The sequence below is a fragment of the Eschrichtius robustus genome, chromosome 3 (genome assembly GCF_028021215.1).
Source record: "Eschrichtius robustus isolate mEscRob2 chromosome 3, mEscRob2.pri, whole genome shotgun sequence".
Taxonomy (NCBI): Eukaryota; Metazoa; Chordata; class Mammalia; order Artiodactyla; family Eschrichtiidae; genus Eschrichtius; species Eschrichtius robustus.
The window spans coordinates 31873461-31889583 of NC_090826.1; positions in this window are offsets into that span (position 1 = coordinate 31873461).

Genomic DNA, 16123 nt, shown 5'->3' on the forward strand with positions numbered 1-16123 from the left:
TTTAGATCAATGGAATACAATTGAGGGTCCAGAAATTAATCCACATATCTATGGTCAATTGACTTTTGATAAGAATGTCAAGATTATTTAATGGGGAAATAATAGTCTTTTTAACAAATGGTGCTGGGACAACTGGATAATCCACACGTAAAAGAATGAAGTTGGATCCCTAGTTACCATATACAAATTAGAGTGTCTTTTCACAGACCCATCCTAGCACTGGATAAAATCAAGTTTCCACAAATTCAGGGAAATCAACCAGTAATATAACTGCCTGACAAAACAAAAATCAACTTCAGAAAATAACAGAAGTCAGAGTCTCTACAATTTTTATAATTCACATGTTCAATGTTCACAATGTTCAATATACAGTAGACATGTTTACTGTAAACAGGAAGCGTGACCCATAGTAAAGGAAAGAGCAGTCAACAGAAACAGACCCCAAGATGACTCAGAAGTCCAATTAGCAGACCAGGACTTAAAAGCATGTATTAAAATTACGTTCAAGGGCTTAAAGGAAAAAATGATCATAGTGCATGAACACATGGGAAATCTTAGAAAAGAAATAAAAACACAGAAAAAGGACCAAATGAAATTTTAGAACGCAAAACAACGATACCTAAAATTTTAAACTCACTAGATGGGCATAACAACAAATTGAAGACAGTAAAAGAAAGTTTCACTGACATTAAAGATAGATCAGGACTTCGCTGGTGGCACAGTGGTTAAGAATCCGCCTGCCAATGCCGGAGACATGGGTTTGATCCCTGGTCCGAGAAGATCCCACATGCCGCGGAGCAACTAAGCCCGTGTACCACAACTACTGAGCCTGCACTCTAGAGCCCGCAAGCCACAACTACTGAGCCCTTGTGCCACAATTACTGAAGCCCACATGCCTAGAGCCCATGCTCTGCAACAAGAGAAGCCACCGCAATGAGAAGCCCGTGCACCGCAATGAAGAATAGCCCCTGCTTGCCGCAACTAGAGAAAGCCTGCGCACAGCAATGAAGACCCAACGCAACAACAAAAAAAGATCAAAGAGGGATAGCAAAAAAGACAATAAGGGGAAATCTCAAAATCAGGTCACATGTGAGAAATCAGACACAAGAAAGTATATATACTGTATGATTTTATTCATAGGGATTTCAAGAACAGGAAAACCAATCTCTGGTAATAGAAAACAAAACAGTAATTGCTTAGAGAAGCATTTGGATAGGAATTCGATGGGGAAAAAAAAATGAGAGAACTTTTCTATGGTGATTGTTCTATATCTTGATTGTAGTGATGATTAATATACACAATCATCAAAACTCATGAAACTGTGCACTTAAAAGCTGTGTATTTCACTGTATGTATGGAATTAACCTAAAAGAAGGCAGGAAAAAAGGAATAGAATAAAAAACCAGGTGAAATAAATAGGAAACATAGCAAAGTGGTATACTTAAATCCTACCATATTAATAATTAAGAAATGGTACATATATGAGTAAATGTAAAGGTAGCTTTTTTCTTCTTTTTTTTTATTTTTGGCTGTGTTGGGTCTTCATTGCTGCATGCGGGCTTTCTGTAGTTGCGTCGAGTGGGGGCTACTCTTCGTTGCGGTGCGTGGGCTTCTCATTGCGGTGGCTTCTCTTGTTATGGAGCACGGGCTCTAGGTGTACGAGCTTCAGTGGTTGGGGCACACAGGCTCAATAGTTGTGGCTCACAGGCTCTAGAGCACAGGCTCAGTAGTTGTGGCGCACGGGCTTAGTTGCTCCGCAGCATGTGGGATCTTCCCAGACCAGGGCTCGAACCCGTGTCCCCTGCATTGGCAGGCGGATTCTTAACCACTGCGCCACCAGGGAAGCCCTTTTTTCTTCTTTAATGTCTCTGAAAACTACAAAATGATGATGAGAGAAATTAAAGGTGACTGTGATAGGCTGCTTCTAAAATGACTCCCAGTGATCCCATCCCCTTACATGCATGCCCTATGTAATCACCTTTTGTTGCATGTTGACCTGATTTAGTGACTTGCTCCTAACAAATAGAATATGGTGAAAGTGACAGAATGTCACTTCTGAGATTAGTTTACAAAAGACTGTTAGCTTCCATCTTGCTGGTTCTCTCTCTCCCTCACTCTCACTCACTCTTCTCACTTGCTCACTCTGAAGAAGCCAGCTCCCATGTTTTAACCTGCCTAGGACTTTGACACTGCCCCTCCTTCCCAGCCATGACCCAGCAGTAACAAGGTGACCCTCATCCATCCAGAGGAGGATTTTGGAAGAGAAGAAACTGATGAATGGAGTTTTTAAACCTGTGTATGAAGTCCAAGGCAGACTCCTGAGTGACCCACATGTCAAACTGAATAGAATCAATATGGCAAATATTTGAGAACTGAATTATAGTGTGGAATATCATGCAGCTTTTCAGATTGGTCTCTGGTAGCACACAAATGAAGCAGACCAGAATAGCACTCAAACACTATGAAAATGAGATCATGTTTGGAATGATAGCCCACAAAATTAAGCCAGGACCTGCACACTAAACTAAGTAGGGTGACTGCCAGCTAAAATAGAAGATTTAAATAGGATCAGAGTTTTATAACATAATATGCAAAATGCCCAGGTTTCAATAGAAAATCACTCATCATCCCCAAAATTAGAAACTTGAATGAGAAAACATAATCAACAGATGCCAGCACTAAGATAATTTAGATGTTGGAATTATCTAACAAAGATTTTAAAGCAGTCATCATAAAAATGCTTCAAGAAGCAATTACAAACTCTCTTGAAACAAAATAAGAATCTCAGCAAGTAAAGAAATATATAAAAGAACCAATCTGAAATTATTGAACTGAAAAATAGAGTAACCAAAGCAAACAATTCACTGGATGGCCTCAGCAACTGAATGAAAGTAACAGAAGAAAGAACCAGTGAACTTGAAGATAGAAAAATAGCACAGTTCTAGGAGAAAATATAATAGAATGTATTTGTGGGCTGGGGTTGGCAAAGATATCTGACAAGGAACACAGAAATCACTAACCATTATAAAAAATTGATAAATTGGATTTCATCAAAATTAAGACATTGTTCATCAAAAGACACTATTAAAAAAATGAGTAGGTAAGCCAAGATTGGGAGAAATCTTCAAAATACATATATCTGACAAAAGTCTTATATCCAGGGTATGTATATATGTGTGTGTGGGGTGGTGTATACACACACATATGTATATATTACTTATATTTCTGCAAATCTATAATTAGGGCTTCCCTGGTGGTGCAGTGGTTGAGAATCTGCCTGCCAATGCAGGGGACACGGGTTCGAGCCCTGGTCTGGGAGGATCCCGCGTGCCATGGAGCGGCTGGGCCCGTGAGCCGCAATTGCTGAGCCTGCGCGTCTGGAGCCTATGCTCTGCAACGGGAGTGGCCGCGGTGGTGAGAGGCCCGCGCACCGCAGTGAAGGGTGGCCCCCGCTTGCCACAACTGGAGAAAGCCCTCGCACAGAAACGAAGACCCAACACAACCATAAAAATAAATAAATAAATACTTTAAAGACCTCTGTTATTAAAAAAAAAAAAATTTAAATCTATAATTAAAAGGCTAACAACCTTAGGTGTTTTTTGTTGTTGTTCTTGGTTTTGGTTTTGTTTTTTTAATGGCAAAAGACTTGAATAAATACTTCCACAAAGGAAGATATATGCATGGTCAGTGAGCACATAAAAAGTGCTCAGTATCATTAGTAATCAGGAAAATGCAAATTAAAACTATAGTGAGAGGGAGTTCCCTGGTGGTCTAGTGGTTAGCATTCAGCACTTTCACTGCTGTGGCCTGGGTTCAATCCCTGGTCAGGGAACTGAGGTCCCTCAAGCTGTGTGGCACAGCCAAAAAGAAGAAAACAAAACAAAACAAAACAACACATAGTGAGATACCACTTCACACCCATTGGAATGGCCAAAATTAAACAAACAACTGACAACACCAAATGTTGGTGAGGATGTGGAGCATCTGGAACTCTCTTGCACTGCTGGTAGAAGTATAAAATGGTGTTGCCACTTTGGAAAACTATTTTCCAGTTTCTTATAAAGTTAAGCATACATTTACTACATGATCAAGAAATTTCACTCCTAGATATTTTCTCAAGATAAATGAAAACATGTTTAAACAAAGTTCATAACATTCATGCTATGAACATGAATGTTCATAGCAGCTTTATACATAATAGTGAAAAATCCAAATGATCATCAGTATGATAAACTGTGGTATATCCATATAATGAAATACTATCTAGCAATAAGAATGAATAAACTATAGAAACACACAAAAACATAGATAAATCTTAAAATCTTTATGCTGAGTGAAAGAAGCCAGACACAGAGTGCATGTTGTATGATTCCATTTATACAAAACTGTAATAAAGACAAATGGAACCTAGAGTGATAGAAGGTAGATCAGTGGTCGTGGGAGGGAGGAGGGAAGGGGACTGACTGGGAACCAACACAAAGGAACGTTTGGCGTTAATGGAAATGTTCTATATTTTGATTGTGGTGGTGCTTGCATGAATGTTTACATTTGTGAAAACTCACAGAACTATATATTTATTTATTTATTTTTATTTGTTTATTAATTTTGGCTGTGTTGGGTCTTGTTGCCGCATGAGCTTTCTCTAGTTGCAGTGAGCGGGGTCTACTCTTTGTTGTGGTGCACGGGCTTCTCATTGCAGTGGCTTCTCTTGTTGCGGAGCATGGGCTCTAGGCGCATGGGCTTCAGTAGTTGTGGCATGTGAGCTCAGTAGTTGTGGCTCGCGGACTTTAGAGCGCAGGCTCAGTAGTTGTGGCGCACGGACTTAGCTGCTACACGGTATGTGGGATCTTCCTGGACCAGGGCTCGAGCCCGTGTCCCCTGCATTGGCAGGCAGATTCTTAACCACTGCACCACCAGGGAAGTCCCAGATCTATATACTTTAAAATGTGTGCTTTTTATTTGTAATTTTACCTCAATTTTAAAATATCTTGGTTTATGGGACTCCAAAGCTTGTATTTTTGAAAGGTATTGAATCCACATCTATCTATCTGTATTCTTTGGTTAGAGCATTGTATTTTGCAGATTTCTTCCAATCTTGGCTTACCTATTCACTTTTTAAATAGTGTCTTTTGATGATTTATCAATGGAAATAAAAAATAAATTCTGTCCTTTGAGGGACTTCCAATTTAACCATAATTCAAAACAAAACAGTATAAATACAACTGGAGAGGCACTTTATTATTATTATTATTTTTTTTCATTTTTTTGGCAGCACAGCTTGCGAGATCTTAGTTCCCCAACCAGGGATTGAACTCGTGTCCCCTGTAGTGGAAGCGTGGAGTCTTAACCCCTGCACCACCAGGGAAGTACCCCCTTGTAGAGGCACTTTAAAAGGCTCTGAAGAGGAGCTCTTTCCTGAATTACCCTCTACCGAGCTTTATAATTAAGTCACTTAAGCCTATCTGACTGATGTCCTAACATGAAGGGGATTTTGGAGTGGATCATATCTAAGTTTTCTTCCAACACTAAAGTTCATTGATCTATGAACTTCCAGCTCATCCAATGCAGTTGCATTGAGGCCTTGAAAGATGGGGCAGGATTTCCACTGGTAGACTTGTGAGAATGGCTATTCTGGCAGAGCATTGCATGGGCAAAGGTGTGGTCACTGGAAGCACAAGCTCTGCTCAGAGAAGAGCAAGAACTCTGTCTTTAGAGTGAAGGTTAGATGTGTGTTGGGGAGCAGTGGGGAGAAAACTAAAAAGGTGGATAGGGCCCAACTGGGGCCATGACTGCCAGGCTGAAGACTCTTACCCAAGAGTACAAGGTTCCAGAAATATCTGGGAAAGAGGGGGCAGCAGAAGGAAGGAAAACAGGCAATAAATTTAGTCCTTCCCTACGTGCATGTCCCTCTTATTAGTGCTTACCTATGGGAAAAAGGTCGCAGATCTGAAAGATGCTGCAGTCTTACTCAACATCAGTGCTGTATTTGACCTAAAGCAGGTTCCTAAATGTTTTCCTTGGTCATATGAAAGACAGTTGCATGAGGATCAGGCTTTCAAAAGGAATTTAGAACAGCATTTCCTAAGTGTGCTGTAAAGAACTGCTTCTATGGGATGTCAATAGGTATTCTTTGGGGGAGTTGTAAGAGGTCAAATACATTAATGCTGAGTAAACCGAGTTATTATCTTTTAACTGTAGAACGTTTTAGAACCTTCACTATGCTAATATGTTTTGTGACTCTCCAAGAAAAGGATAGAATATAACGTTGCCCAGTTGTATTTGGAGATAGAACCCATTTTTGATGAAGCATCTCCTGGGTCCAGTGTTCTATTATACACAGTTTGGAAAATAAAGGGATAGAAATTTCTTATCCACAAGGATGAAGAAGAGATTGGCCAACCTACTTTCATTTACCTAATATTTTTATTCAAGACATGGGATTAAGCATGAAACCAAGTACAAGATACTCTATTGGGCTTTGTGGAAGAGTTAAAGATGATAGAGCATAGCCCTGCCCTCATGGAGCTCACAGTACAGCGAGGGAGAAAATATGGGCAAAAATAAACAGTTCATGGTAGAAAGTACTTTTCAGTTTCATGAGGGAAACACATCTGCCTTGAGAGTGATTCTGCTCCCCCACTGGTGCCTGCAGGTTTGGGCACTGAAATGGCAGAGCTGACCAGGCTCTTGTTTGAATCCAGAACTACTTGTTTGAATCCATGAAGAGAAATAGAGCATTTTTATGCCTCTCCTTGGAGCTATTGAAACTTTCACATTACCAGGATCACCAGTCTGGCTGGAGCCACAAACACAGCATTCTTTGCTGTTTTAGAACACAAAGCTGCTTCCCCTCGGGGCTTTACTTTGTAGCCACTGAGAATCTAAGGCTTTTGCTGACCTACATGTTTCTATGGGCCAACTGGCTCACTCTGTAGGGCTTCCACAAGAATGGGCTGGGAGCTTAACTCTGGGTCATGTCCTGATTAGGGGTTTCTCAAGAGAAGGAATGAGCTAGCTGTTTGCTGAGATGAGAGAGGGGAATTTTTTTTTCTTACTGTAACTACTCGGAACAGTGTGTGCTAAAGCAGAGTTTTGTGCTGGGAAAGAGAGGACATTTCTGCAGTGATGCAGTAGGATCCTTAAGGATTCTGCCAATAGCTCCTTTTCTGGTGTCACATCCAATCTTTGTTGTGGCCAACACTTCCTGGAAATCAAACACAAGTTCTGAAACAGAGACAGCAAGTCCAAACTCCTATGGTAATGTAAGAACTAGCAATACAAGCCTTTTGTCGGTATAAATACAGTCATTGCAAGAGGAGCAGGACCTACGGTCAGCTCATTACAGTGTCATTACATAAGCTCATCAGAGGGTCAGGGGATGCCTAACTCCAGCCAATCGTTACCAAGCAGAAGTGCAGGCCAGGATGACTTAGCTTCCAGTGTTACATGAGAGACCAGAAGTCTACATTTTTATGGGAAATATGTGTTTTTCAAGTGTTGCCTTTAATTTTTTAAAGGATGTGGAACAACTTCCACTTCTGGAAAGATGGAATAGATATACTTTTCCCTATTCCTCCTACTAAGCACAGATAAAAATCCTGGACATTATATCTTAAACAAACACAAGACTCTGAAAGAGAAGAAAGCAGACTGGCTAGGGACCTCAAGACCCAAGGAATGACTCAGCAGTGAGTTCCCTGAGTTTTCTTTTTGCCTCTTATATGTCAGACTGGGTACTGGAGAAGCCAGCAACCGAAAAATGCCAATGGGTACAGGCAAAAGTCCCAAGAGAAAAGCCTGCTTTCTCTGGTCAAAGTACCAGAAAAGGAGCAGCCTAGAAAGACAGACAATCCTTAGACAATATTCCCTGTACTCCAGCCCCTCCTCTATACCCATCAGCGAAGGTCAGGTGGAAAGCCTAGACCTCTACCCTCCCCAGACTGTAATGAGGCGTCTCCCCTCCCCTCTAGAGTGGTGCCAGAAGAGGCCTAGTTATCCACTCAGGATTTTCACCGCTGATCAGCAATAACAAGGTCATCTCTCCCCACAATGCCAATGGAGGAAGTGAGGAGGACCTCCTTCCTCTCTCAGCCAGTGTGATATCAGTGAAGACCTAATAGGACACCTGAACTCCCACCCCTTCCCAGAAATAGGTGTTAACAGAGGCCAAGAGAACCTGGACTTCCACACCCACCTGGCGGTAATGAGGCAGCATTCCCCCTTTCCCACAGAAGCAATGTTAGAGGAGGCCTCCTAAAACATAAGATATAAACAAGATCCAGAGTCTTACAACACAATATCCAAAATTTCTAGGTCTTAATCAAAGGTTACTTGTCATACTAAGACCAGAAAAATCTGAACTTGACTAAGAAAAGGCAAACTATAGACCCCAAAACCAAAATGACACAAACACTATAATTATCGGAAAAGGATTTTGAAACAACCATCATAAAAATGCTTCAATGTGTTCAATGACAGACACACTTGAAACAAATGAAAAACTAGAAACTCTCAGCAAAGAAATACAAAGCTTCAGCCAATAAATAAGAACTAAGTGGACATTTTAGATATAAAAATATACAATAATGGAAATTAAAACTCAATGCATGGGCTCAACAGCAAAATGGAGAGGAGAGAGGAAAAATATCAGTGAACTTGAAGACAGAAAGTGAGTAATTACTCAATCTGAACAGCAAAAAAGATAGACTGGAACACAACAAAGCAAAACAAAACCAAAAAACCAACACATTGCCTCAGGGACGTATGGAACTATAACATGATCTAACATTCATGTCATCAGAGTCACAGAAGAAGAGGAGAAAGCGTATTCAAAGAAATAATGGCTGAAATTTCCCCAAAATTTGGCAAAAAAACCATAAACCTACAGATTCACAAAGCTGAGCAAACCTCAAAAAGGATATTTATGCCAAGACACATCAGAGTCAAACCCGTGAAAATTAAAGTCAAAGGAAATAATCTTGGAAGCAGCCAGGGAGAAATGACACATTATTTGTAGAGAGAAAATGATTCAGATGATGGCAGATTTCTTGTCAGAAACCATAGAGGCCGGAAGAAAGTAGCACAAGATTTTTCAAATGCTAAAAGAAAAGAACTGTCAATCTAGAATCATACCTGGTAAAAACATCCTTCAGAACTGAGGAAAAAAAAATCAAGACATGCCTAGATGAAGGAAAACTAGGAATTAATTTCCAGCAGACTTACCCTATAGGGATTGCTAAAGGAAGTTGTCTAAACAGTAAGGAAATAGTAACAGAAGGAATCTTGGAACACTGGGTAGGAAAAAAGAACAACAGAAATATAGGGACTTCCCTGGTGGTGCAATGGTTAAGAATCTGCCTGCCAATGCGGGGGAAACGGGTTCGATCCCTGGTCCAGGAAGATCCCACATGCCTCAGAGCAACTAAGCCCATGCGCCACAACTACTGAGCCTGCACTCTGGAGCCCGTGAGCCACAACTACTGAAGCCCGCGTGCCTACAGCCTGCACTCCACAACAAGAGAAGCCACCGCAATGAGAAGCCTGCGCACCGCAATGAAGAGTAGCCCCTGCTCGCCGCAACTAGAGAAAGTCCCGCGTGCAGGGGGCTTTCAACGAAGACCCAACACAGCCAAAAATAAATAAATAAATAGAAATTTTTAAAAATAATAAATAAAAATAACTAACTAAATAAAAGTCATCCAATCTGTGTCTAAAAAAATAAATAAAGATTTTTCGAGTAATCAAAAGTCAAAACAAAAACAAAAGCAAAACAAAAAAAACAAAAGTGTGTGGACCAAACAAAACATGTTTTTAACCTGAGCTTTTCTAGACCAAACACTGGTATTTTCTACCTTTTGCCACCCAATACCTTACAAATCAACATCTATTACTGAGCGCTTCAATGCAAGGGTTCCCTTGCCTCTCCAACATCTGACAGGGAATACAAATAGGTCAGTGTTTACCAGTGAAGTCGTGTAGAGGCCTGGTGGAGAGGAGGTAGAGGCTCTGACCTCCCCCATAATAGCATAATTTAGATTGTCTCTTGCTAACATGTCTGGAACCATTCCCTCTCCTTGTGGTCCAAAGAGTAAGCACATAAAACCAGCCAACCTTAGGTTATATCCTCTCTGTCCTAGAGAACAAATGCTCCAGGACATCAGAGAAGAAAGTCTGGACCAGGGGCGATTACTCTTTGTATCATTCAGATTGTTATTTCTCTCTATATGTCTTGTTTCCCTATTAGACTGTGAGCTGGAGGGCAGGACTTTCTGATGTCTTTCTAACCCTCTGCATCCTTACAATCCAGCAGTCCCTGAAGAATCCTTTGCCACTGATGAATTGTAATGCCATTTTTTCAGGGGGATACACAGCTATTTATGATATGAAAGGGAAGTTCATATTTAAGAACAAATTTGTGAGTGGACTTGTTTTACATGAAGACAGTAGGTAAAATACTTAGATAGAAGCCTTTCATGTCTCAGACCAACCTACTTAGCTTCAGACAATTTATCATTTTAGCAACCAAAGACCACTTCTAGGAATAGAGCCTAAAGAAATAATAGCATATGTACATAAAAATGCATGTAGAAGAATATTTGTTGTAGCATTGTTTGGATTTAACAAATTGCAAATAATCAAAATGTCAAAGAGGAAATAGTGAAATAGATTATGGCATACCCCAAATGTCATACTAAGTAGCCATAAAAAAGGAGAGGCAGACCTTGAAAAATTTCTACATTAAAAGAAATGCAAGGGCTTCCCTGGTGGTGCAGTGGTTGAGAATCTGCCTGCCAATGCAGGGGACACGGGTTCGTGCCCCGGTCTGGGAAGATCCCACATGCCGTGGAGCAACTAGGTCTGTGAGCCACAATTACTGAGCCTGCGCGTCTGGAGCCTGTGCTCTGCAGCAAGAGAGGCCACGATAATGAGAGGCCCGCGCACCGTGATGAAGAGTGGCCACCGCTTGCCGCAACTAGATAAAGCCCTCGCACAGAAACGAAGACCCAACACAGCCATAAATAAATAAATAAATAAAAATTAAAAAAAAAAAAAGAAATGCAAGACGTCTAAAATAACGAACAAAAACATGATTGGTGAAAGATTAAAAGAAAATGCAAGCTTCAGAGTTCAGGTATATTACATACATATATTTTCTTTGAAATTATCTATATAAATATAAATATGTGAACTTGGGAAAAAGTCTGGAAGATACACAATAACACTTTGACAGTAATGGATTTTGGGATCTAGGACTAGAGGCAAATTTTTACTTCTTACTTCAGGGAATTTTTTTTTAACTAGTAGGATTTAAAGAAATACACTTAGACCCATGAAAAGATACTCACTCTCACCCACAGTAAGAGCAATGCAAGCTAAAACTAAACTGGCATTTCATTTTTCACCTTTCAGACTATCAAGGATCAAAGATTTTGGTAATATTGTTTTGGTCAGAATATGGTAAGCAGATCTTCTCATACCCTTCAAGAGGGAGTATAAATTGGTACAAGCTCAATGCTGAGGCAATTTGGCGATATCTATGAAAATTATAAATGCATATACCTTTTATACCTTTTGACCCAGGAATTTCAGTTCTATAAATTTATATTTCAGATATGACACATGTGAGAATTGACATATATGCAAGGTTATTCATGGCAGCACTGCAATAGCAAAAGATTTGAAATCACCTAAAAGTCCACCAGTAGGGTACTGGTTAAATTAATTATGATACAACCATACAATGGAATAACATGCAGCTGTTTATTAAAAATAAATTGATTATTGTGGTCAAGAAATGCAATGTCTTGATTGGCTTAGGCTTAGCTTACAAGATCCCTCCCACTGGGTTGGGGAAGAAGCCCTGAGCTTGAATCCTGGACCTTTGTCTCTTTCCTGTAACCAAGCCTTACCTTGGACCAGTCCCGGGAACTTGGTCCCTGCCTTGTACTCTTGTCTGATTTCACTTCAATGCCTTCCCTCTGGTTGGGCTTTGACCAGCCCTCTCAGAGGCTAGAGTCTATTCATCCATCCATTCAATAAATATTTATTGAGCACTATTATGTGCCAGATGGTATTCTGGAGACTGGGGGTACAGCAGTGACCAAACAGGCACAAATTGCCTTCATAGAACTTACAATCTCCCTTGGAACCAATCCCCATGGCTGAGCTCCATTTTCTCCTTTGCCCAAATGAGAAAAGATCTGCAAAGCATCTATCTTTATTCCTGACACCTCAAAGACAGTGTGGCATCATAGAACGTAGTCAGTTTTGGGAGCTTATGACTTCCCTATGGCACTTACAAGCTATGAGACCTTGCACAAGCCACTTATGCTTTCTGAGCCCTAATTTCCTCATCTGTAAAATGGGATGATGACAACACACACCTTGTAGGGCTGTAAGGACTGAACATACGGATATTTGCAAAGCATGTGGCACCGCACCGTGCCTGAACAGTAAGGGTTCAACACACGGTAGATGTTCGAGTTTTGTATGTCAGAACCAGGAGCCTTGTGCAGAGGGCTTGGAAGGGAGAGTGACTCAGCATCCAGGAACTGGGACAAGAGAACAGAAGAGCATAATGGAGAAGCAGGCTCTAGGCAGCTGTCCCCAGCCGGAGCACAGGAGCTCAGAGCGGATGGAGAAGCGGCAGACGGTGGGCAGCAGCCCTCCCAGGATCATCTCTGCTCTGGGGGGTGTCTGAGAGCAACTAGCAAAGAAGAGTGGGCAGCAGGGCTGAGACAGCACATGGGTCCCAGGAATCCAGATGGCGAAGGGACAGGGGCTACAGAAGGCTGGAACAGAGGCAGCCGAGCCTGCCGCCACCAAGTCTCCTACCTTCATCCCTGCTTACCCTTCTTCCACTCTACAGCCGGTCCCTCCTGCCTCTTCAGGAGCCTCACATCACCTGTACGCCATTCTTTCCAACCTCCCCCTCTTTATTACTTCTTTCAGATCAATACTTGAACATGCTCAAATATTTCCCTGCTTAAAAACAAATAAGCAAACAAACACCCAACTCCACATCCCCTCCGTCACTACCCTACCATTCCTCCTTCCCTTCACTGCCAAACTTCTCTGTCTCCTTCCCACTCCTCCACTCACTCCAGCCTGGCTTCTCCCTGCAAAAATCTGCTGAGCCTGCTCCTGCCCAATCACCAAGAACAATAGGAGACTTGCTGTGCATCCTGGTGCAGGCCTTCTATGTCTCTGGACCTCTAGTGTACAAGTGAGAAACGAGAGGTAGCTGGTTTCCTTGTGCAGCAGAAGAGGCATAGAGGGCCCCACGCTGCCCCCCCCCCCGCCCCCGTAACAGGAAACAGTAGAATGATAAGGAACATCTGCACTGCATTTCGTGTCACAATGGGACAGAATATGTTCCCTGCTCAGAGCCCTTTAGCCGTTTTCCAATCACACTCAGAATGAGCCTCAAACTGCTTGTACAAGGCCTCCCAGGGACTATAGCTCCTGCCCTTCTCTTCAGCCAGCCTCGTCATCTGTCACACCACCCACTTACCCCTCACTCCTTTCTGTCCCTCCTGGCTCTCCTCAAACACACACAACGTACTCTTGCCACTCCTGCTTGGGCACTTTTGCACTTACTGTTTCCTTTGCCTGAAACGTTTTTCCTCTGCGTTCTCCAGCGCAGAATCTACTAGCCCCTGGTGGCTCTGAATACCTGAAACGTGGCTCCTCCAAATTGAGATGGGCCATAAGTGTAAAATGTACACGGAATTTTGAGGACTCAGTTCACACAAAAAAGAATTTTAAATATCAAATGAATGCTTTTGATATGGACCGCATTCTGAAATGATAATATTTGGGGTATGTTAGATATGTAGGATTGTTGTGAGGACCTAATATGCTGATATTCGAAATATATTATTGAAATATATTGTTAAAGTTAATTTTACCTGTTGCTTTTTATTTTTTAAATAGACTTTTTTTTATAGCAGTTTTAGATTCACAGCAAAATTGAATGGAAAGTACAGAGAGTTCCCATATACTTCCTGCCCCCATAAACGTGCAATCTCCTCCACTATCAACATCCCGCATCCTGTTGCCTTCAGTGAACCTACATAAACACATCATCATCATCCAAAGTCCTTAGTTTACATGAAGGTTCAATTTTAGTGTTGTACATTCTGTGAGTTTTGACAAATGTGTAATGACACGTGTCCACTGTACAGAATAGTTTCACTGCTCTAAAAATCCTCTGTGCTCTGCGTATTCTTCCCTCCCTCCCCCATAACCCTTGGCAACTACTCTGCTTTTTTACATTTCTAATGTGCTACTAGAAAATTTAAAATTGCAGGTGCGGCAGCAGTATATTTCTATTGGACAGCACTGCTCTGGATGGTCACAAGGCTGCTCTCTTCCTCTGTTCAAGTCTCTGTTGAAATATCACCTCCTCCATGTGACTCTCTCTGACTACCCACCCTATTTAAAACAGTAGCTCCCATGGGAGTTCCCTGGCAGGCCAGTGATTAGGACTTGGCGCTTTCACTGCTGTGGGCTGGGTTCAGTCCCTGGTCGGGGACTTGGCTCCCAAACTAAGATCCTGGCCGTGCATGGCGCCGCCAAAAAAAAAAAGAAAGAAAAGAAAAAGCAGCTCCCACTCTCATGTTTTCCTTTCTACTTTATTCTTCCTCATAGCAGTTATTATTAACTGCACTATACTGCAAATTTAGCTATTTGTTTAATATCTGTCTCCCCTATTAGAATTTAAGTTTTATGAGGGCAGAAATTTCTTTGGTCTTGTTTATCACTGTATCCCCAGCTCCTCTAACAGTACCTGGCACACAGTAGGCTCCCAATAAGTACTTGTTTAATTAATTAATAAGTGTAATTGTCACAAAATCCAAAGGTCTCTTGAGTCAAGTAACTGAAATGACGACAAGGACGACAGGAACGAAATGATGACAACAAGAAAAGCAACAGCAAAAGTGTCTCCTGGTAACTCTCTTGAGAGTAAGGAATCTTTACTAATGTTCTTTGTGTTTCTGGTCTGAAGTGGTCCCAGGTCCATGCCAAAACCAGTCCCCACGGCCAGAGGAAAACCCATCACTGACTGGATTAGGTGATGTCAATTTCATTCCTTTTCTTTTCTTTTAATTAATTATTTATTTACTTATTTGGTTGCACCAGGTCTTAGCTGTGGCATGCAGGCTCTTTTAGTTGCGGCATGCAGGATCTAGTTCCCTGACGAGGGATTGAACCCCGACCCCCTGCATTGGGAACATGGAGTCTTAACCACTGGACCACCAGGGAAGTCCCTTCATTCCTTTTCAAGTTCAACTTTTCAACCACTCTCTTCTTACTGAACGTGGCCTTTCCATTGTTCCATGACTCTCCTAGTTTTTCTCTTACCTCTCTGGGTTCCTCTCTTCCACCTAACCCTTAACTGTTGATACAGCTCAGGGCTCTGTCCTCAATCTTCTCTCCTCACTCTTCATACTTGTCTTGGGTGGGTACAACATGGATTCACTTTCTACCCTTATGCAGACAATTCCCACATCTATTTCCAGACCTGGCCTTTCTCCTGAGCTCCAGGCCTGGAGATCTCCACTGGGTAGCCCAAGGGCACTTCAAAGGGAACATATCTAAAAATAAACACAGCATCTTTCTCCCACACCTGCTCCTCCTTCTATGTAACCTTAGAGAATGACACTATTAATCTGCCTGAGACAGAGATCTGGAAGTCACTCTTTGGCACCTCTTCTCCCTCACCCCCCAAGGACTTCATCCTTAAGTCCTGTGGATGCCATTCTCTATACCTTTGATTCTATGCACTTCTCCCCATCTTTACTGCTGTCACTCTCATCCAAGATCTTGTCCAATCTTGCCAGGACACGTTTAAATGTCTTCTAACTGGCACCTATTGGTGGCTTTCTCACATTCAATTTAGGCTCCCTATAGTCTGTTCTCCTACAGCACCCAGCGTGATTTTTTTTCTAGAATGCATATTGGATGAAGTCCTTCCCTGTTTAAAATGTTAGAATGGCTACCATCAAAAAGACAAGTGATAACAAGTGTTAGGATGGGGAGAAAATGGAACTCTTGTGCACTGTTGATGGGAATGTAATTTGGTACAGCTGCTACGAAAAACTGTATGAAGGTCCCTCAA